This window comes from Saimiri boliviensis, chromosome 2 (assembly GCF_048565385.1).
Source record: "Saimiri boliviensis isolate mSaiBol1 chromosome 2, mSaiBol1.pri, whole genome shotgun sequence".
Lineage (NCBI taxonomy): Eukaryota > Metazoa > Chordata > Mammalia > Primates > Cebidae > Saimiri > Saimiri boliviensis.
The window spans coordinates 208,446-232,086 of NC_133450.1; positions in this window are offsets into that span (position 1 = coordinate 208,446).

The following is a 23,641-nucleotide window of genomic DNA, read 5'->3' on the forward strand; positions in this document are numbered from 1 at the left end:
CTGGTCTCAGGTGATCCACCCGTCTTGGCCTCCAAAGTGCTTGGATTACAGGCAGGAGCCACCACACCCGGCAGACAGTATCTTACATACAGTGAAGTGAATCTACCTGAAGTTACAACTCCACACTATTTATATATGTGCACAGTCATGTGACCACCACACAGTTCCAGATACAGAATGCTTCCATCACCACAGAAGACACCCTCGTGCCCCTTCTCAGTTGCTGGCCTCCTCATAGTTAACCACGATACTGGCCTCTGTCACCATGGATTAGTTTTGCCTGTTCTTGAACTTCATATAAATGGAATCATACAGTATGTACATATTTGTGGCTGGCTTCTTTCATTCAACATAATCCTGTGAGGTTTTAGCTACGTTTAAGGTACTTTCAGTGGTTTATTATCTAGTTGTATAGTTTTCCATATTTTATTTATTACTTTTTTTTTTTTTGAGACTGTCTTGCTCTGTCACCCAGGCTAGAGCACAGTGGAACGATCTTGGCTCACTGCAACCTCCACCTCCTGGGTTCAAGCAATTCTTCTGCCTCAGCCTCCTGAGTAGGTGGGACTACAGGCATGTGCCAACATGCCCAGCTAATTTTTGAATTTTTAGTAGAGACAGGGTTGCACCATGTTAGCCAGGTTGGTCTTGAACTCCTGACCTTGTGATCTTCCCACCTTGGCCTCCCAAAGTGCTGGGATTACAGGCATGAGCCACTGTTCCTGGCTTTTTATTACCCTTCTATTTTTATGTCTAACTCAGTGTCTTGTGGGGTCTATTGGTCCTTTTTAGCTAGACTGATATTAACCATCTTCTCATCAATGGAGATAAGGAAATTTTTAGAAGACGAAAGCCTAATAAACCCAAGACCCCCAATCTTTTTTTTTTTTTTTGAGACAGAGTCTTGCTCCATCACCAGGCACCAGACTGGAGTGCAATGGCACAATCTCAGCTCCCTGCAACCTTTGCCTCCCGGGTTCAAGCAATTCTCCTGCCTCAGCCTCCTGAGTAGCTGGGGCTATAGGCACGCGCCACCATGCCCAGCTAATTTTTGTATTATTAGTAGAGATGGGGTTTCACTACGTTGGCCAGGATGGTCTCGATCTCTTGACCTCGTGATCTGCCTGCCTCGGCCTCCCAATGTGCTGGGATTACAGCCCAAGACCCCCAATCTTAAGCCAAGTTTCCATCTCACGCCTGCTTCAGCTGCTCTTCTTCATCTTTTTTCTCACAAAGCTGATGGAAAACCAAGGAACTAAAAGCTCTTCATCATGTGATCATCTTAGAGATGCTTGTCATCTGAATAACAGGGTAGATACTTATAATTTGAAATGTTAAAACAACGTTAGCAAACACTTACGCAGCACTAACTCCTGTTCAAAGTGCTTTACATATACAGTATTATTTTCCTCAAAACAACTCTGTGAGATAAACACTATTATTGTCATCCCCACATTTTAGATGGGGAAATTGAGGCCCAGAGAGATGACGCAACTTTCCCAAGGTGCTACAGCCAGGACTTGACCCTGTGTTTTCTGGTTTTAGAGCCTGCACACTTCACCACCACACCATATTGTGTAGCACGATACTTCATGTGGTTAAAGTATTTTCTTCTATTAGCTTGGGAGCATTTTCTGATTAATTCAGATCTTATGAATTTGCTTCAAAGAATACCAGTAAATTGAAATGGAAGATTTAATACAGAATGTGTGACATTCACGAATAAATTATAGGACCCTCTGGTTTAAATAATAATGATTTGCTTATCTTGTGACTTTTGTCAGGCAGAGCTGTAATGTGCTGGCCTCATTTTCCTTCTCTTCCATAGGAGGAGATGGGCTGAGAGAGACGGGCACAATTTATTATAAAATCTCATCCCACTTTCCCTCACCATCTGGAAGCTGGAGATAGGTCTGTGAAATCTTGCTTGAGAAAGAGTTGAATGCCACTTGTAACACAGTGAGTTTAAACAAGATGGTTTCACTCTCCAATTCCGCTGCACAGGGCCCTGTGAGTTTTGGCAATTAACGCACGTGACCAGTTTTCTCACAACGATTATCTGGGTTCTAGAGGACATGATCTTCCAGTTGTATTCTGCTGCTGAAGTGCCATTATTTCTTTTTGATTATTATTATTTTTGAGACAGAGTCTTGCTCTGTCATCATGCTGGAGTGCAGTGGCATAATCTCGGCTCACTGCAACCTCTGCCTCCTGGGTTCAAGCAATTCCCCAGCCTCAGCCTCCCAAGTAGCTGGGACTACCCGTGCATTCCACCACACCCAGCTAATTTTTTTGTAATTTAGTACAGATGGGGTTTTACCATGTTGGCCAGGGTGGTCTTGATCTCCTGTCCTCGTGATCTGCCTGCCTCGGCCTTTGAAAGTGCGGGGATTATAGGTGTAAACCACTGCACCCGATCAGTGCTATATTTCTTTATAGATGAACTAATTAATTCTCGATCACTTGTTTTTCATTAGACATTTCTCTGCCTCTTTATGCTGTGTTTTATGTCTCTTTATACCCAGCCCCAGGTTTTTCCTTCTAACTGCAAGAAAATTACTGAAATTTTCTCTCTCAAATTTCTGAGCTCAAGTGATCCTCCCCCGTTTACCTCCTGTGAAGCTGGCATTAAGAGGTTTGCACCAATGTACCCTGATACTTTTCTCTTTAACCTTCCCCAAGCATGTATACACACAAAAAACCATGAATATGGACACCCAGACATCCACATGTACACAAACACACACACACACACACACACACACACACACACACAGAGGCATACACATATCTACACATACTTACTAGAAATATATTGACAGGCCAGGTGCGGTGGCTCATATCTGCAATCCCAGCACTTTGGAAGCCCATGGCAGGCGGATCACAAGGTCAGGAGATCAAGACCATCCTTGCTAACACGGTGAAACCTGGTCTCTACTAAAAATACAAAAAATTAGCGAGGCGTGGTGACATGCGCCTATAGTCCCAGCTACTCGAGAGGCTGAGGCAGGAGAATCACTTGAACTCAGGAGGTGGAGGTTGAAGTGAGCTGAGATCACACCATTGCACTCCAGCCTGGGTAATAGAGCAAGACTGTCTCAAAAAAAAAAATAAAAAGAAAGAAATGCATTGACACACACAAACACGCACGTGCACACACACGTAGACAGCTCGCTTCCATCTCCTTCTCAGGACTCAGAACTCCACTCTCAGAGAGTGGAAAGAGTGTGCCGTGAGCCAAGGGTCCACTCTGCAACTTCGCCCAAGTGTCTTTCCTCTTGAGATCTTGTTTATAATAATAAACATCTGTACCCACCAACTCGGGATATTTTGAAGATAAAACAGAAAGGAAGGATAACAGAATGATGGCATGTTGTATAGTTTAAAAAAAAAGTAACCTTTTTTTAATGAAAAAAAAGAAAGAAAGAAAGAGAAAAAGAAAGAAAAATAAATTTAAAAAAAAAAGGAGAGGAAGAAAGAGGAAGAGGAAGAGGGAGAGAGCGGAAGTGTTGCTTTACTGCCCAGGCTAGAATGCAGTCTAAAAATGGGTATTGAAAACCTCTTTTATACCAATAATTGTGCTTAATAATGGAGACAGGAAAAAAATGAAGGAGGAAAATAACAAACAAGTAGCCAACCAATATTTCATTTAAACCTGTGAGTAGGTATGATGTGGTACTGAAAAGAATGTATATTTTTTGTATTTAAAGTGGAGAGTTGATAATGTATTTATTAAGAGAGATTATTTATAATATATTTTTTAAGAGAGAAATATAATATATTATTAAGAGAGAAATTTATTATAATATATTTATTGAGAGTCTATAAATATTTATTAAGTTTACTTGTTCCGGATCTGAGTTCAAGTCCTGGATATCCTTGTTAATTTTCTGTCTCGTTGATCTAGCCTTGACCAAAAAGAAGTCTTGCCTTTGTCCTTAATTCCTGGGAGGTAATCTCCAACACATCATGCATGATAGGAGTATCTTTTCCTGGGGATCTGGGATCACGATGGATAGTCTAATAATGAGATTTAGGGTGGAGACTAGTCAGGTCAGGAAATCTGACTATGTGGTTTAGAGTCTGGGCTTTAGGTCACCTTTGGAAGGACGACACTGGAAACTGGGAGCAGCCACGTGGACAATCAAGTATGACTCTGTGATGAAGTTCCAGTAAAAATCTTCCGCACCGAGGCTGGAGGGAGCCTCACTGGCTGGAACACTCCGTGTGCACTGGCACGCATGAAAACCAGGAGGGTAACGCATTCTGAACGCAAGAGACACTCCATGCCTGCTGCCCTCCTGGCCTCAGCGCTAGGCCTTTCTTCCCCTGGCTGATTTTAATCCGTTCCCTGTAATCAAACCGTAACTGTGACTATAACAGCTTTCTGTGAGTTCTAGCCAGTTCTTAGAGGTAAACAAGCAGGACTCATCTGCCGCCTGCTGAAAAAACTCTTTTAAAAACCCTAAACCAGAGAAGGCCAGAGCTCTCGTGAATCTGGCCCAACAAATTTTGAAGCCAACCCTGAGGGCATCTGAAATCAAAGCCAGACCAGACGGAGATTAGGCTCCTGGGAGGGAACAGGTGGAGTCCTGCTCAGGCTGCAGAGTTCCCGGGCTACAGCTGGGCAAGGGCTGCCTCTGGGTCACAGCCTCTAGGGACGAGAGTTGGGTACAGGTCAACTCTCTGATTTGTAGGACTCTGCTGATGAGCTCAGCTGGGAAACTGTGTGGTAATGGGAAGAGAATGGTTTTGCTTTTCCAAATCATCCCACCTACATGCTTTGATCCACACTGGAACTCAGTGTGGAAACTGCCTTTCAACAGCCTAAGCCTGAACTGTGGGCCGTGTGTCCAGTTTTCTGGCTTCCAGCTTTATTTACACCTTACCCTTACCCATCAGTGATGCCGGATCCATCCTGCTAAATATCCTTTTCATCATGTCACCCTCCCCACCACCTCACGGCACCTTCCACACAACGGGACATGTCTCCAACCTCAGCCTGGCATTCAAGGCTCTTTCTGATGTGGCCCACCTCACCACTCCACCACATCTCCCCGTGGGCCCTGCCAAATTCCATCAATCATGTCTGTCCACGAACTGAACTTCACCACCTCCAAACTGTTGCTTACATTACGTCCTTCCCCTGAAAGTTCTCTTCCTCCCTCTCCCCAAGTCCAAATGCTATAGACTGAGTTGTGACTCCCAAAAATTCATGCATTCAAGCCCTAACCCCTATATGACTATATTTGGAAACAGGGCTCTTAGGAGATAATTAAAGTTAAGTGAGGGAGGTGGGGCAGATCAAGATGGCTGAATAGCAGCCTCCACCCATGATTCTTCTTGCAGGAAAATCAAATTGAACAACTGTCTACACCAAAAAAAGCATCTTCATGAGAACCGAAAATCAGGTGAGGACTCACACTACCCGGCTTTAACCTCATAACACTGAAACAGGCACAGAGGAGGGTAGGAAAGACAGTCTGGAAACACTGATGTCACCCCTCCTCCATCCCCCACAGTGGCTGCTGTGGTGCTGAGAGAGAATCTGTGCACTTGGGGGCGGGAGAATGCAGCAACTGTGGGACTTTGCATTGAACGCAGTGCTGTCCTATGCGCTGGGCCCCTAAATAAACTCGAAAGGCAGTCTAGACCCTGAGGACTTCAGCTCCAAGGCAAGTCCTGATGCCATGCTGGGCTCAGAGCCAGTGGACTTGGGGCACAGGAGCTCCTGAGGCACCAGCCAGGGCGGCCAAGAGAGTGTTGGCACCACCGCCCCCAACCCAGGCAGTGCAACCTGCAACAACAAAAGTGACTTCTTCGTTTTGCTTGTGGAGAGGAGGTGGAAGAGGTAAGGCCTCTGCCTTCCCTCTTGAAGAGCAGCTCAGCCGCAGCAGGCCAGCGCACCGGAGCTAAGAGGCCCCATTCCAGGACCCAGCTCCTGAGTGACATCTAGATACACCCTGGGCCAGAAGGGAGTCTGCTGCCTTGAAGGAAAGAATCCTGGCAGGATTCATCACCTGCTGACTCAAGAGCCCTTGGCCCCTGAATCGCCAACAGCGATACCCAGGTAGTATGCTACGGGCCTGGAGTGGGACTGAGACATGCTGGCTTCAGGTGAGACCCAGCGCATTCCCAGCTATGGTGTGTGCGGTGAGAACCTTCTGCTTGAGAAAAGCAGAGGGAAAGGTGAAAGGGACTTTGTCTTGCAGCTTAGGCACCTGCCTGGCCACAGTGGGGTAGAGCACCTCATGGGCTCTTGTGGTCACTGATTCTAGGCCTTGGCTCTTAGACAGCATTTCTGGACCTGCTCTGGACCAAAGGGGAGCCCACTGCTCTGAAGGGTAAGTACCAGGCCTGGAAGCATCCACCACAAGCTGACTGAAGAGCCCTTGGGCCCTAAGTGAATATCGGCAGTGGCCTGGCCGTCCTCCCTGTGGGCCTGTGGGGGTGGCCACAGGGTGAGGCCCCTTTGCCTGTGGAAAGAGAAGGAAGAATGGGACGGACTTAATCTCATGGTTTCAGTGCCAGCTCGGCCATCATAGAATAACAAGTAAATTTCTTTTTTGTTTTTTTTTTTTGAGACGGAGTTTCACTCTTGTTACCCAGGCTGGAGTGCAATGGCGCGATCTCAGCTCACCGCAACCTCCGCCTCCTGGGTTCAGGCAATTCTCCTGCCTCAGCCTCCTGAGTAGCTGGGATTACAGGCACGCGCCACCACGCCCAGCTAATGTTTTGTATTTTTAGTAGAGACGGGGTTTCACCATGTTGACCAGGATGGTCTCGATCTCTTGACCTTGTGATCCACCCGCCTCGGCCTCCCAAAGTGCTGGGATTACAGGCTTGAGCCACTGTGCCCGGCCTGAACCAAGTAAATTTCTAAGGTTTTTAACTCCAGTCCCTGGCTCCCAGACAGCATCTCTGGACCCACCAGGGCCTGAGGAAACTCGTTGCCCTGAAGGGAAGGACACAGGCCTGGCTGGCTTTGTCACCTGCTGACTGTAGAGCTTTAGGGCCTTGAGTGAACCTAGGTGATGGCCAGGTGGTGTTTCCAGTGGGCTTTGAGTGAGACCCAGTGCACTTTCAATGGTGGAAGCCATACGGATGTTGTGTCGGCCCACCCCCAGCTCCAAGTGACTCAGCAGAGAGAGAGGGACTGAGACTGCTTGGGAGAAATTACAGGTAGAGAATAAGAGTCCCTGCCTGGTAGTCCAGAGAATTCTTCCAGATCTTACCCAAGACCACCAAGCCAGTACCTCTATGAGTCTGCAAGCACCACAGCATTACTGGGCTTGAAGAGTCGGCTAATACAGATACAATTTGGACCACAATGCCCACATCCTTTCAAATGCCTTCCCGAGGCTGAGTACAAACAACCCCAGACTCAGAAGACTACAACAAATACCTAACTCTTCAATGCTCGGGCACTGACAAACAACCTCGGAATCAAGACCTTCCAGGAAAATGTGACCTCATCAAACAAACTAATTAAGGCACCAGGGACTAATCCTAGAGAAACAGTTATGTAATTTTCCAGACAGAGAATTCAAAACAGTGGAGTTGAGGAGACTCAAAGGAATTCAAGATAACACAGAGAAAGGATTCAAAATTCTATCAGATACATTTAGCGGGATTTAAATAATTAAAAAGAATCAAGCAGAAATTCTGTAGTTGAAAAATGCAAATAAGATAATGAAGGATACATCAGAGTCTCTTAATAGTAAAATTGAGCCAGCAGAAGAAAAAATTATTGAGCTTGAAGACGAGCTATTTGAAAATACACAGAGGAGACAAAAAATAAAAAGAAAAAAGAATAAAGCATGCCTACAACGTCTAGAAAATAGTCTCAAAAGGGCAAAGCTAAGAGTTACTGGCCTTAAAGAGGAAGTAGAGAAATAGACAGAGTTAGAAAGTTTATTCAAAGGGATAATAACAGAGAACTTTCCAAACCTAGAGAAAGATATTAATAATCAAGTACAAGGTTATAGAACAGCAAACAGATTTAACCTAAAGAAAATTACCTCAAGACATTTAATAATTGAACTCCCAAAGATCAAGGATAAAGAAAGAATCCTAAAACAGCAAGAGAAAAGAAACAAACAGCATACAATGGAGCTCTGATACCTCTGGCAGCAGACTCTCTGCGGAAACCTTACAGGTTAGGAGAGAGTGGCATGACATATTTTAAGTGCTGAAGAAAAAATATTTTACCCTAGGATAATATACGCAGCAAAAATATCCTTCAAACCTGAAGGAGGAATAAATGCTTTCCCGGACAAACAAACGTTGAGGAATTTCATCAACACCAGACCTATCCTACAAGAAATGCTAAAGGAAGGTCTTCAATCAGAAATAAAAGGACATTAGTGAGCAATAAGACATCATCTGAAGGGACAAAATTCGCTGGCAAAAGTAAGCACACAGAAAAACACAGAATATCATAACACTGTAATTATTGTGTGTAAATGACTCTTAAGTAGAAAGACTAAAAGATGAAGCAAACAAAAATAATAACTACAACAACTTTTTTCAAGACATAGATAATATGTAAATAGAAACAACAAAAGTTAAAAAGCTAAGGGACACAGTTAAAGTATAAAGTTTATGTTTTTTGCTTCTTTATTTGTTTGTTTATGCAAGCAATATAAAGTTGCCATCAGTTTAAAATAATGAATTGTAAGATAGTTTTGCAAGCCTCATGGTACCCTCAAATCAAAAAACATACAGTGAATACACAAAAACACAAGAAGTCAAATTTTACGACCAGATCACCTTCACCGAAAGGGAGAAAGGAAAGAAGGAAAGAAAGAGAAGACCACAGCAACCGGAAAACACGTAACAAAAGGGTGAGAGTAAGTCCTTACTCCCTGGGGGCCTGATCAATGACAATATTGATGTTAACGAACTGAATTCTCCAATCAGAGAGTAGCTGAATTGGTGAAAAAGCAAGACTCAATGATCTATTGCCTGCAAGAAACATACTTCACCTACAAAGACACACACAGATTGAAAATAAAGGGATGAAAAAAGACATTTTATGTCAATGGAAACCAATCAAGAGCAGGAGTGGCTATACTTAGATTAAATAGACTTCAAGATAAAAACTAGAAGAGACAAAGAAGGTCATTATATAATAATGAAGGGACCCATTCAGCGGGCGGATATAACAATTTTAAATAGATACATACCCAACACTAGAGCACCCAGATAAATAAAGCAAAGACGATTAGAGCTAAAGAGAGAGATGGACCCAACACAGTCAGAACTGGAGATTTTAACGCCCTACTTTCAGCATTGGACAGATCTTCTGGACAGAAAATCAACATAGAAACATTGAACTTAATTTTCACTGTAGATAAATGGACCTAATAGATATTTACAGAACATTTTATCTAATGGCTACAGAATACACATTCTTTTCCTCAACACATGGATTATTCTCAAGGTTAAACCATATCTTAGGTCACACAACAAGTCGTAAAAGATTCAAAAAAAGGGAAATAATATCAAGCATCTTCTCTGGCCACAATGGAATAAAACTAGAAATTAATAAGAGAAAATTTGGAAACTATACAAACACATGAAGATTAAATAGTATGTTCTGGATCAATGAAGAAATTAGAAGGAAATTGAAATACTTCCTGGAACAAATGGTAATGGAAACATAACATACCAAGCCTTATGTAATACAACAAAACAGTGCTAAGAGGAAAGTTTATGGCTATAAACAACATACTTTTTAAAAGTAGAAACAACATCAAATAGACAACCTAATGATGCATCTTAAAGAAATAGAAAAGCAAGAGCAAATCAAACCAAAAATTAGTAGAAACAAAGAAATAATAAAGAGCAGAAATAAATGAAATCGAAATGAAGAAAATACAAAACATCAATGAAATGAAAATTTAGTTTTTTGAAAAGATTAACATTTACGAAGTTTTAGCCTAAGGCTAACCAGAAAAAAAGAGAGAAGACTCAAATAAAATCAGATATGAAAAAGGAAACATTATAAGTGATACCACAGAAATTCAAAGGATCATTAGTGGCTATGATAAGTAATTATATGCAAATAAATGGAAAAATCTAGAAGAAATGGATAAATTTCTAGACATATCCAGCATACCAAGATTGAAGCATGATAAAACCCGAAACCTGAACAGACTAATAGCAAATAATGAGATCAAAGCAGTAATAAAAATTATTCCAACAAAGAAAAGCCTGGGGCATGACAGCTACTCTGCTGAATTCTACCAAACATTTAAAGAACTAATACCAACCTTACCCAAACTATTCCAAAAATAGAGGAGGAGTGAACAAACTCATTCTACAATGCTGGTATTACCCTGATACCAAAACTGAAGATACATCAAAAGAAGAAAACTACAGACTGATATCACTGATGAATATAGATGCAAAAAAATCCTCAACAAAATATTAGCAAATTGAATTCCACAACACGTTAAAAAGATCCTTCATTGTGACCAAGTGGAATTCATCCCAGGGATGCAAGGATAGTTCAACACCTGCAAATCAACCAGTGTGATACATCACATCAACAGAATGAAGGACAAAACTACATGATCATTTCAATGAAAAAGCATTTGATAAAATTCCACATCCCCTCATGACTAAAAACCCTTGAAACACTGAGTATAGAAGTCACATGCCTCAACATAATAAAAGTAATACGCAACAGACCCACGGCTAGTTTCATATTGCATGGGAGAAAACTGAGAGCCTCTTTTCTCAGATCTGGAACATAACAAGGACACCCACGTTTATCACTATTAATCAACGTAGTTTTGGAAATCCGAGCCAGAACAATCAGACAAGGGAAAGAAATAAAGGGCATCCGAATTGGAAAGGAAGAAATCCAATTATTCTTCTTTGCAGATGATACACTCTTGTATTTAGAAAACCTTAAAGACTCCACACACACACACACACAAGAAACTGTTAGAACTGATAAGCCAATTCAGTAAAGTTGCAGGATACAAATCAACATACAAAAATCAGTGGCATTTCTATATGTAAACAGAGAACAGTCTGAAAAAGAAATCAAGAAAGTAATTCCATTTACAGTCACTACAAATAAAATAAAATACTTAGGAATTATCCAAAGAAGTAAAAGATCTCGGGCCAGGTGTGGTGGCTCACGCCTGTCATCTCAGCACTTTGGGAGGCCGAGGCGGGCGGATCACGAGGTCAAGAGATCAAGACCATTCTGGCCAACATGGTGAAACCTTGTTCCTACTAAAAATACAAAATTAGCCAGGCTTGGGGGCATGCGCCTGTGGTCCCAGGTACTCAGGAGGCTGAGGCAGAAGAAGGTTGCAGTGAGCCAAGATTGCCCCACTGCTCTCCAGCCTGGAGACAAAGCAAGATTCCATCTCAAAAAAAAAAAAAAGAAGTAAAAGATCTCTACAATGAAAACTGTACACTGATACCAGAAATTGAAGAGAACACAAATGAAATGAAAATATATTCCATGTTCACAGATTGGAAGAATATATATTGTTAAAATCTCCATACTACCCAAAGCAATCTACAGATTCAATGCAATTTCTATCAAAACATCAATGACATTCTTCACAGAAATAGAAAAATCCTAAAATTTATATGAAACTACGAAAGACCCAGCATAGCCAAAGCTATCCTAAACAAAAAGAACAAAACCAGAGTAATCATATTATCCAACTTCAAATGATACTAGAGAGTCAAAATGACATGGTACTGGCATAAAAACAGATGCCAAGATTATAATTGTGGAAAGAACAGTCTCTTCAATAAACGATGTTGAGAAAATTGGACTTTTTTCTTTCTTTTTTTTTGAGACAAAGTCTTGCTCTGTCACCAGGCTAGAGTGCAGTGGTGCAATCTCAGCTCACTGCAACCTCCACCTCCCAGGTTTATGCCATTCTCTTGCCTCAGTCTCCCGAGTAGCTGGAACTACAGGCACACGCATCACACATGGCTGATTTTTTGTATTTTTAGTAGACATGGGGTTTCACCATGTTAGCCAAGATGGTCTCAATCTCCTGATCTCGTGTCCTGCCCACCTCGTCCTCCCAAATTGCTGGGATTATAGATGTGAGCCTGTAATCCAATTTGGCCTGGCCAAAAATGGGATTTTTTTAATACGACAAGAAATAGGGACTTGATTTCATTCTTCTGCATATGGATATTCAATTTTCTCAGAACCATTTATTGAAGAGACTGTCCTTTCCACAATGTGTGTTCTTGGCACTTTTGTGAAAAATAAGTTCACTGCAGAAGTATGGATTTATTTCTGGGTTCTCTATTCTATTTCATTGGTCTATGGTGTCAACTGCAACAACACGGATGGAACCGGAGGTCATTACGTTAAGTGAACTAAGCCAGGCACAGAAAGACAAACTTCCCATGTTCTCGCTTATTTGCATGAGCTAAAAGGAAAAGTAATTGAGCTCACGGAGATAAAGAGTAAAAGCGTGGTTCCCAGAGGCTGGGAAGGGTAGTGGCGAGATGGTAAGGACGTGGCGGTTGTTAATGGTATAAAAAATCAGAAAGAATGAATAAGACATAGTATTTAATAGCACAACAGAGTGACTATAGTCAACAACAATGTACTTATACATCTTAAAATAACTAAAAGAATGTAATTGGATTATATTACAAAGAATAAATGTTTGAGGTGATGGATACCCCATTTACCAGTTGTACTTATTATGCGTAGCATGCCTATATCAAAATATCTCATATAACTCATAAGTATATGTACCTACTGTGTACCCACAAAAATTAAAAATAAAAAAAAATAAGGAGCCGGGTGCAGTGGCACATGCCTGTAATCCCAGCACTTTGGGAGGCCGACACGGGAAGACATGATCATGAGGTCAAGAGATCAAGACCACCCTGGCCAACATGGTGAAACCCCCTCTCTACTAAAAATACAAAATTAACTGGGCGTGGTGGCACGTACCTGTGTTCCCAGCTACTTGGGAGGTTGAGGGAGAAGAATCACTTGAACTCAGGAGGCAGGGGTTTCAGTGAGTCGAGATCACGCCACTGCACTCCAGCCTGGCAATGGAGCGAGACTCCATCTCAAAAAATAAAAATACAGTCAGGTCATAAGGGTGGGCTCCCAATCCGATAGGCTGAGCGGCCTCATAAGCAGTTCCATGTACCAAGGAAAGGTCATGTGAGCACAAAATGAGAACACTGCCTCTTGCAACCCAAGGCCACATGCGGGCATCTCTATCTGGACTTTCCAGCTTTCAGGACTGAGAGAAAACAAATTTCTGTTGTTTCAGCTACCCAGCCTGTGGTATTTTGTTACGGCAGCCTGAGCTGACTGAGACAGCAAATTGTTATCTGTCCTTCGAGGATCTTCCTTAAATCCAGAAAGAAGATACTTTCTCTCTTCTCTGTCACCGCTTCCCCCGCTCTCATCCATACTGGCCTTCTATGTGACTTACCTTGGACATTTTTATATAATCAATTTTCATTATAGTTCCAATCAACTAAACTGGGAGTCCCTTCAGGGCAGGAACCTTGTCTGTTTGGCTCTGTAACCTTACACCACCTAGCACACCATAGGTACCGTGATGCTTAATATTAGGTGTCGGCTTGATTGGATTGAAGGCCGCCTCGGTAGCTGGGAAAGTATTGTTTCTGGGAGTGTCTGTGAGGGTGTTGCCAGAGGAGGCTGACATTTGATTCAGTGGACTGGAAGAGGAATACTCACCCTCAGTGTGGGTGGGCATCATCCTACTGGCTGCCACAGGTGGAAGAAGGTTGGCCAACCTGGCTTGCTAAGTCTTCTGGCTTTCATCTTTCTCCGGTGCTGGAGGCTTGCTTTTGTTCTTCCTGCCCTTGCATGTTGGACTCTAGTTCTTTGACTTTGCGTTCTTGAACTTACATCAGTGGTTTGCCAGGGGCTCTCAGGCCTTTGGCCACAGGCTGAAGCCTGTACTGTAGGCTTCCCTGCTTTTGACACTTTTGGAATTAGACTGAGCCACTACTGGCTTCTTTCTTCCCCAGCTTGCAGGTGGCCTGTGGGGAGAGGGAGTGGGGAGTTACTGTTGAATGGGTACAGTGTTTCTGTCTGGAATGATGAAAAAGTTCTGGAAATAGATAATGGTGACGGTTGTACAGCATTGTGAATGCACTTAATGACAGTGAAGTGTACACTTAAAAGTGGTTAAATGGTATGTCTTATGTTACAGACATTTTGCCACAATAAAAACCAAATATGTAACATAAGCTATTTTAAAATACATGTTTTGCAATTTCAGTGTCTAACGACCACTTAATGAAAATTCACCACCTCCAGTGGGAGTGTGTGGCATCGAAGAGCCTGAGCTTTGGAACCAAACAACTGAGCTGAACTCATGCCTCCACCAGTAACTAGTTTTGTCACCTTCTAAATTAACCTTCGAGAGTAGAGGTCAGTAAAGTCTTCCTGCAAAGCATTAGACAAGTGAGTATTTTAGGTTATGCAGACCATATATGGTCTCTGCTGTAAGCAACTACTCAATGTAAAAGCAGCAGCCATAGACAACAAATGAATGAATGAATGAATGAATGAATGAATGAATGAGGCTGTGTTGCAGTAACAACGGGCAGTGGCCAGATTTGGCCCGCAGGCTGCAGTCAATCTCTGCTCTACGGCTTTCAGTTCCCGCATTTGTAAGATAGGGACAATAATATAACCCCCTCACAGTGCCATTGTGGGAATAAATGGGGCAATGTGTCTAATTCTTTGCTAAATGCCTTATGGATAATAAGTAGCTAATAAATGCTTATTTTTGTAAATGTGGTTGTTAAGGTAGATGCTGAGACTGCAGAAGAAGGAAGTCACATTTACTGAGCACCTGCTGTAAACACAGTAGGGCCGACTCTTACTAGGAGAGGACTTCCTTTGTTATTTTTATTAGTTACTTATTCAAAACATCTCATGTTGGCACGGAGCTTTGGGCTTTGGGTCCATTAGTTCATTTCATCTTCCTGATTACTCTCTGGGGTAAATATTCTGAATCAGGAAGCCAGACCTCCAAGGGCACCCTGCTAGGCAGAACAGAGACAAGGTTTGAAACCTCAGCCATCCTATTCCAAAGCCTGGGTTCTCAACCAAGCGTGGTACTGCCCGCTTCTACTTCACTCTCTTCCCTCCACCCTGGGAGATCTGAAAATGTGTGGGGCTCTTCCGAGGCGAGGAGGGTTTTATAAGAATGAGGAGGTACTGCTGGAGTTTAGTGGCCAGGGTCCAGGAATGCTAAACGCCTGTAAAACAAAATATTACCTGGTCCCAAAGGGATTCCCAAATATCAGTGGTACTCCACATCATGCTGCCGGGATTCGACTCCATTACCACCCTCCCTTGAGCAGATCACAGTCCTATGGGAATCGGTGCACTGGAGCACACAGTGATCAGCCTGAGGATAGGTGGAGGCGTCCCTCGAGGGCAAGGTGGTATGGGGAGGGTGCCTTCATCTCTGAGAGAGTGGAAGAGACAGGTGCAGGTTGTTAAATTTTAAGTTTAGCAGATTCTTTGTTTCCCTCTAAATCTGCGGGAAAGACAGTGCAGTGTAGTAGAAAGGACACTGGACTGTCAGAGGCTAAAACCACTGACTTGACCACGGAACAGCTGTGTACGTAGGGCAACTGGCTTGGCCTCTCTGGGCTTCGATATCCTCGGAGTGAAAAGAGGATCCTGATGCATGCTTGTCCCCTTGCAGGGCTGTAGCTAAGATCAGACGGGCAGCAGAGTGAAAGTGCATACCTCTGTCCGAAGGGAAGGCGTGTTACTAAGTGAATCGTAAAGCAATTAACACGATAAAGCTCTTCCCTTTTAAATCTTGTGTTTGGCTTCCAAAGGCTGCCTGCAGATTTTATCTAAGAGTCCAGGTGCAGATGACTGCCACCGGCTGCCCCTCCTGCCCCCAAAATTGAGATTTAGCTTTGATGGCATCTCCAGCAAAACCAGCCAGGGCGAAAAATGAGCCCAGGAGAGAGCGACTGTGCTTCCTGTTGGCCGTACCTCCTCAGGGTCATGGAGAAGCCATCCATTCTCAGCCAGAGACTAAACCAGAAAAGGACCAGAACAGCCTGATGGGGTCACTTGTGGGTCAGGCCCCACAAGCTGTTTTCCCCCAGCACAGGAGGGACTGGGTTAATGGCTGCTTTGGTCAAAATATCAAGTTGGAATCAATCTACATAAACGTCAAGACTGCTCTGCATGTGAAAATAAGGAAGTGGTGAATCATAGCAGGAAGTCTGTCTGCAGAACAAGGTACAGATGCTTTTTTCCCTACGGCTCTGATTTCTCTTCTTCTACTTAGAGATCAGATGGCAGCTGTGTCCCGTGCCTCTTCAGATCTAGCTAATCGCGGTCCTGCCTCTGCAATTCCACACCTCCTTAAGGCTTCCTCAAACTCTATGCGAGGGCCTGGGGGGGCTACATCACCCATCACATGCCCTGTGTCCCGCATGCCCTCAACAACCCAGCGATGAAACTTGTTCCATTCTCCAGTTCCAAAAACAAAAACGGAAAAAGCAATCCCAGGAAGATTCCAAAGAGAGAAGAATTTGAAGTTTCCCATGCTAACACAGTAAGCAGCCTTGTATTGCAGCAAACAGGGGTTGGAGTCAAACTTCTAGAACCCAAATCCCGTACTTACGTAATGGGGCGGCCTCAGAAAGTCACTTCACCACCAGGTTTGACGTTTTTATCTGTAAGATGAGGCTGTCAATCTCTACATTAAAAAGCTGCTGTGAGGACTCAATTAAATTTGTCACGTAAATGGCAGGCACATAATACATGTCCATTTCAGTTAGAGCTCCTGGCTACAGACTGATTCATTCAAATCACTTCCTCTTATTTAAAAGGAATGTGGAGGCTGGCCAAACCCCGGAGTCCGGCAGCCTGCCGTGTGCAGGCAGAACTGGATCAGGGCTCTTCTCTCTCCTGTGTAACGGTTTCCTTTTCCTTCCTCAGAGCCATAAAATGACTGCAGCTGTGCCAGGTATCACATCTACCTTCTGCAGCATCCAGAAGAAAGCTCTTCTTCCTTTGCCATGGGACAAAAGCCCTGGATTTTTCTCTAATTAGAACACTTAAGGTCAAGTTCCCACTGCAGAAGCTATCACTGAGAATGGCAGCATGCCATTCCATGATTGGATTGGCACAGATTATAAGGGGATGAGATTACACTCTGTGCCCCGTGTACACCAAAGTCCAGGCTCCTCCATGTGCAATCTTGTCTTCACATCTGTGTCCCCAAAGCCTGGCACAACATTTGACACACAAGAAAATGCTCAGTAAGAGCTTATTGAATGAATGATCCTCGTCGACTGAGGATGACAAAACCTAAGGAGAGAATAAGTGTGTGTGGGGTTAGAACATCTAATCATTCTCTGAATTAGTTGTTCAGTTAGTGGTATTTTCCCAGATATTCTTTTCCATGAAATCCCAGGTTGCAAATGCTGACCTTCACCTTTTTTCGGAGAGGAGCTTGCTTCTCCTGGTAGCACCTGGGAAAGCCTAAATACATCCCCTTGCCTGGCCTCGTGAGCTGTCTGAAGGCTGCCAATGCTGCTTCTGCTGCCTCTGCACAGCTCACTCAAACCAGGGAGCATGAGAGTCAAAAATCCAATTCAATTTTTAATCACTGAGTCCAATAAGGGAGATGAAATTTATCTCTTTTTCTTTTTTTTAGACAGAGATTCACTTTTGCCACTCAGGCTGGAGTGCATTGGTGTGATCTCGGCTCACTGCAACCTCCACCTCCTGTATTCAAGTGATTCTTCTGCCTCAGCCTCCTGAGTAGCCAGGATTTCAGGCACCTGTCATCACACCCAGCTAATTTTGTATTTTTAGTACAGACCCAGTTTCACCACATTGACCAGGCTGGTCTCGAACTCCTGACCTCAGGTGATCAGCCCACCCCAGCCTCCCAAAGTGCTGGGATTACAGGCATGAGCCACCACACCCGGCCTCTTTGTTTTGTTTTGTTTTGTTTTTAATCAGAGTGCGTGGAGAGGCAAGCCATAGGTAGCCATCCTGAGGGATGTTCTCTGCAGCTGACACAGAGATCTTGACAAGGCAAAGATAAAAAGTCTGGGGGAGTTGGCCAGGCTGTGCCTGTAATCCCACCATTTTGGGAGACAGAGGCAGGCAGATCACTTGAGGCCAGAAGTTTGAGGCCAGGCTGGCCAACATGGTAAAATCCTGTCTCTACTAAAAATACAAAACTTAGCTGGGTTTGGTGGTGCCTGCCTGCAATTGTAGCTACATGGGAGGTAGAGACATGGAAATCACTTAAATTCAGAAGGCAGAGGTTGCAGTGAGCAGAGATTCCACCACTGCACTCTAGCCTGGGCTACAGAGTGAGACTCTGTCTCAAAAAAACACACACAGTCTGCGGGGAGCAGAGCCATGGTGCCCACGAAGAGGGAAACTGACCCCGGGGTATGGCAGAGGAGGTGTAACAGCCGAGCCCCACACGTCAGAGAACCCTTGTCCTGGGCCCACTGGGGCACACAGCATGGGAGGTGAGGGAGACAAGGAAGCCAGGTCACACAGCATTCAGCCTGAGCTGCCCGGAGCCTCCACGACCAACACTCAGGTGTGGGATGTCCATTCGACCATGCCTTGATCTTGGGGAGAGAACAGGGAATCCCAAGCAAATAACCCCAACAGATCGCTGGGATTGAGTCCCACACAGTTGCTGGTAATGGCCTGAATGGCCCACAGCCTCCTCCAACTCACTGTGTCCAAACACAAACTTACCACCTCGCTCATGCCTGCTGCTCCCCCAATCCTGACTCCAATCTCTGTAACAGCCCCTTCAGCCCCCAAGACTTCCTAAGAGCTGCTTGGGCTTTGTCCTAGACCCCCACCCCTATCTGTACGGCCCTTATTTACCAAGACCTGTTGAGTGCATCATCCCAACATCCATCACCTCTCTTAACTCCCAGCTGTTCCCATCCCCTCTCCTCTGAACTGGCCTTTCTTTTTTTTTTTTTTTGAGATGGAGTTTCGCTCTTGTTACCCAGGCTGGAGTGCAATGGCACGATCTTGGCTCACCGCAACTTATGCCTCCTGGGTTCAGGCAATTCTCCTGCCTCAGCCTCCTGAGTAGCTGGGATTACAGGCACGCGCCACCATGCCCAGCTAATTTTTTGTATTTTTAGTAGAGACGGAGTTTCACCATGTTGACCAGGATGGTCTCGATCTCTTGACCTCGTGATCCACCCGCCTCGGCCTCCCAAAGTGCTGGGATTACAGGCTTGAGCCACTGTTCCCGGCCTGAGCTGGCCTTTCTGCTCCAGTCTTGCCCCCTCCAATCCTCTCATGGTGTCACCAAACCTGTGCTTCTAATTCGCAGGTCATATCCTGCTATTTACCTCCTCAAAAGTTTTCAGGGCTTCCCACGGTCTACAAAATAAACTCTCTGTTCTTCATAGAACCCCCAAGACCCACCACTTGTCATTCTATGCTCATTTCTGGTGCATAAGGAGCCTTGTTCTCAGAGCCAGGGGATGCTCTCCCGTCTCAGAGCCTTTGCTTGTGCTGCTCCAGACACCGGGCCTGCCTTCTCCCTCTCTCTTCCTTCTGAAGTCTGTAAGGTCTTTTAGGCTGGCTGACTGCACCACGGTGACCTCTGTGACCTGCACGTACACTCCAGATGAGTTCCTGGAACTAGAAAGCCTGAAGTAATTGGAAAACCACAAGAGGAGAAGAAATGATCAACCCCTGCAGCACTTAAATAACTTTGAGGCATTCTTCTATTGTTCCTTATTCCCACCTCAACTGATAAGGCAACTGGACTTTGTAACTGACCTAGGTCAACCTTGTGACTCCAGACTCTACGACCCCATCCCGGCTTGACAAAACCGCCCTGAACTGTAACTTCTGTAACTTTCCACTGCCTGCCCCAAACCTATAAAACCAACTCCTATCCCACCGCCCTCCACTGACTCTTTTCCAACTCAGTCCACCCGCACCTGGCTGAATAAACAGCCAGGTTGTTCCCACAAAACCTGCTTGGTGGAGGTGGTGGGGGGTCTTTTGAGTCAGAGCGCGAGTTTAACAAAGTCCTTCTCATTTTCCAGACTCCTGTTTCAATGCCTCCTCCTGCAGGCACCTCCCTGGGGATGTGGGTTCAAGGGTGGGTGACTGTTTTCTCCCTCCCGCCACTGCCCCATGCTGGGGTCTCCACTCCAGCATGCTTTTCATTTGGCCCAGGGCAGTGAGGACAGTGGATATTCAGCATTTACGTTGTATCAGGTATAGCCAAGGCAAATTTCCACCCATGATCTTATTGAATCCACGCTGTTAGGAGAGGTGGTTTATCCTGTTTCACAGACAGGAACCTGAGGCTCAGAAAGAAGAAGTGATTTGCCCAAGCAAGTGACAGAGCAGGTTCCACTCTGCATATTCTCATGGAGTCCAGCCAAGTTCCTCCTCCACCTCCCCGCACAAGGCAGCTGCAGGGTGGGAGAACCCTTGAGAAACCCATCTGCACTCTGCTTTATTTAAAGGGCCCTTGAGTTCTGAAGCAGGCTGGCGTAGCACACTCCTGTGATCATTAATTCACATTTCTCCTCCCTCCCTGGCCCCTGCCTTACCAAGGCCTGCCATGAATCAGGGCCTCAGGCCCAGGACTGAGCAGGTCTGCATAATTTCCTGAATGTCACCAAACCCATCTGTCACACCCTGAGCTTCCCAAATGCCATCCCCGGTGCACCCAGGGAGGCTCTGAGCCATATGGCCCGGGAGCCCCTCTGTGAAATCCCATTAGTGCTCTCAGCTAATTGGCTTTAAAGCATGCAAAGTAATTAGGAAGGGGGCCATACACGTGTTCCCAGAGGGGAATGGGAACTACACCATCCAGACAGCCTCTGAGAGCTCCCTCACCTCTCCCTCCCCACTGTGAACTTATCTCTTCCTAAATGTCTTCCCTTTCTCCCATGGCCTCGCTGCTGTGCTGGGGCAGAAGGATGGCTCAGAGAAGCATTTATATTCAGACACGCAGGTCACTGGGATGGAAGCAAGTTTTGAGATATTGACTTAGGTTTTCTCCTGCCTGCCTCCCCTCTCATTCCAGCCTGCAGCAGCTCTAAACTTCACTGATGTGGGAGAGGAAGTAGTGGAGTGGAGAGAGGGAGGAGGCAAGGGGACCCCAACCCTCTCACAAAGCATTTCCTGCTGCCCCCAGCCACTGTGTGGTGTGTCTGGGGTGATCCCAGCCTGCCACAAAACAGAAACAATGGAGAGAGAAGATGGATGTCTCGGTGGCAACCAAGATGGAAGGATGACAGAGGACAGGTGTCTCTCTCCCCGCCAAGCCCCCTGATTTCACATAGGACCGGGGGCTAAGGCACACCTGGATGCCCAGGAAAGGGACCTTACTTCAGAAACTCAAGTGTTGCCTTTAAGATCAAGAAATTAAGCCGGGCGCGGTGGCTCAAGCCTGTAATCCCAGCACTTTGGGAGGCTGAGGCGGGTGGATCACGAGGTTGAGAGATCGAGACCATCCTGGTCAACATGGTGAAACCCCGTCTCTACTAAAAATACAAAAAAATTAGCTGGGCATGGTGGCACGTGCCTGTAATCCCAGCTACTCAGGAGGCTGAGGCAGGAGAATTGCCTGAACCCAGGAGGCGGAGGTTGCGGTGAGCCGAGATCGCGCCATTGCACTCCAGCCTGGGTAACAAGAGCAAAACTCCGTCTCAAAAAAAAAAAAAAAAAAAAAAAAAAAAAAAAGATCAAGAAATTAAAAGCCAATTTCTCGTGCACTGCATTCTGGACTGGGATTCGAGGTGGCATTGAGGGAGCACCTCCCAGTGCGGGGGTTTCGTGTTCAGCACCTTGCATCGATTCTCTCTGACCTCTCAGCACTGAAGAGGATACACCGCCTCATTTCACAGATGGCTCAGGGGCCACAGGAAGGCCATGGGGAAGCAGCAGGAGGTCTGAGGTTGAGACCCACTTCCTCTCGCTCTGAGAGCGATGCTGAGCAGCTCCCCAAGAGGCAGGGGCCAGAGCTGGAGGTGAGGACACAGTCACAGATCCCCCGGGGAGGCTGTGCCATTGCTGGAAGCTCCTCTGTGGAGGAGGAACTTTGTGTCCCTGTAGCACTTTCCGTGACTGGAATCCTGCAACTGTCACGGTGGTCCAAGATCCAGGAAGGCAGGGTGGGAGCATCGTGCCCACTTTCCAGCAGGTGCAAGGGGAGGCTGGGGTCTGATGCACAAGTCCAGACAGCAGGGAGCCCCATGGGAAGGTGAGGGGCAGGAGGGGTGCACGAACAGCCTCTGTTGATGGCTCACTGCCTCAGCTGGCAGGTCAGCACCCAATTGCAATTCCAGGTTACAATCAGAGAAGTATTTTAGATTCCAGAATTTTTCAGATTTTGGAATTTGAAAATCCAGAATGCTCCAATGAGCATTTCCTTTGAACCTGGTCTTCGAGCATCTCGTGGGCACTCAAAAAGTTTTGGATTTTGTAGCATTTGAGATTTTGGCTTTTTGGAATAGGGTTGCTATATTATCTTCTGAACGAGGTCACTCATTCAGGAAAGCCCAGAGTTTGGGGAGCTGGAGTTGCAGCCCAAAGAGGTGGTTTCTGAGGCTCCTCCCACGTGGAAGGGCCTGCAAAGTGGTGAGGGCAGCCCACAAAATAGAAAACCCAGTATTTAGCTAATGGCACAGGAACAAAACCTGCTGAAGATGTTTGTCTCTGACTAATTCAAATGGAGCCAAGCTAATGCATTATTAAAAAAAAAAAAAAGGCACCAATCTCTCCACAAAAGCACTGAATTGTACCGTAAATCGTCAGTGGTGGTTTTCTAGGGATATGAAGAAGCGGTTTTCACAACACCCCACGTGACACGCTCTCTCTCAATGTCTCGACGTTTCTCTCCACAGGCTCAGTCCTTTAGTTATCCAAATCCCTCCCCCTTTTATCTTGCTGTCTCCAAAACTCAGAACTGTGCTTTAACTTTCTCCATGCTGCCCTCCCTTCTTGGCCCCCCTGGGAAGCCCCCCACTTCCCCAGGGTGTCCCCTCCTCCCCTCCTGGGGTTTCCCCATCTTTCCTCAAATGAATCGGTTTGGCCTCTCTTAGTTCTTCTAACTCTGCCTCTCAACCTCTCTCCCTTCACTACACAATAATGCCCAGGAGGCCAAGAGCCCACACACAAGGGACCTTCCCTTTCCAGAAAGGAGGAGCGAGGTGACTACAAATATTTGGTTATAATTTTTCCTACCACACTTGTTTCGATGGGCAGCGCTGAGCCCCAGTCCTGGCAGGTCTCAGAACCCAGCTCTCATGAGCCTGCGGCAAGTGGGCCCCAGGGAGCCTCTGGGTGAGGACGTTGCATCCCACTCTGCAGCCACCTTGCCCTGACCTCTGCCCTTTCCCGGTCCCCCAGGCCTGCCCTGCCCTGTCCCACCTCAGCCTGCCCAGGAAGGCCACTGCTTGAGGCCTCCAAGAGGCTCACCCCAGAGCAGGCATTATGGCAGGGACTGACATGTCCAACCTGCAGACGCTGCCTGGGCCTCTGGACCAGCCAGGAAGCCAAGGTGGACAGGGTTGGCCCCGATCACAGCGATGGGTGAGGCAGGCCAAGTTTGAGCCCTCACCAGTGCTCCCC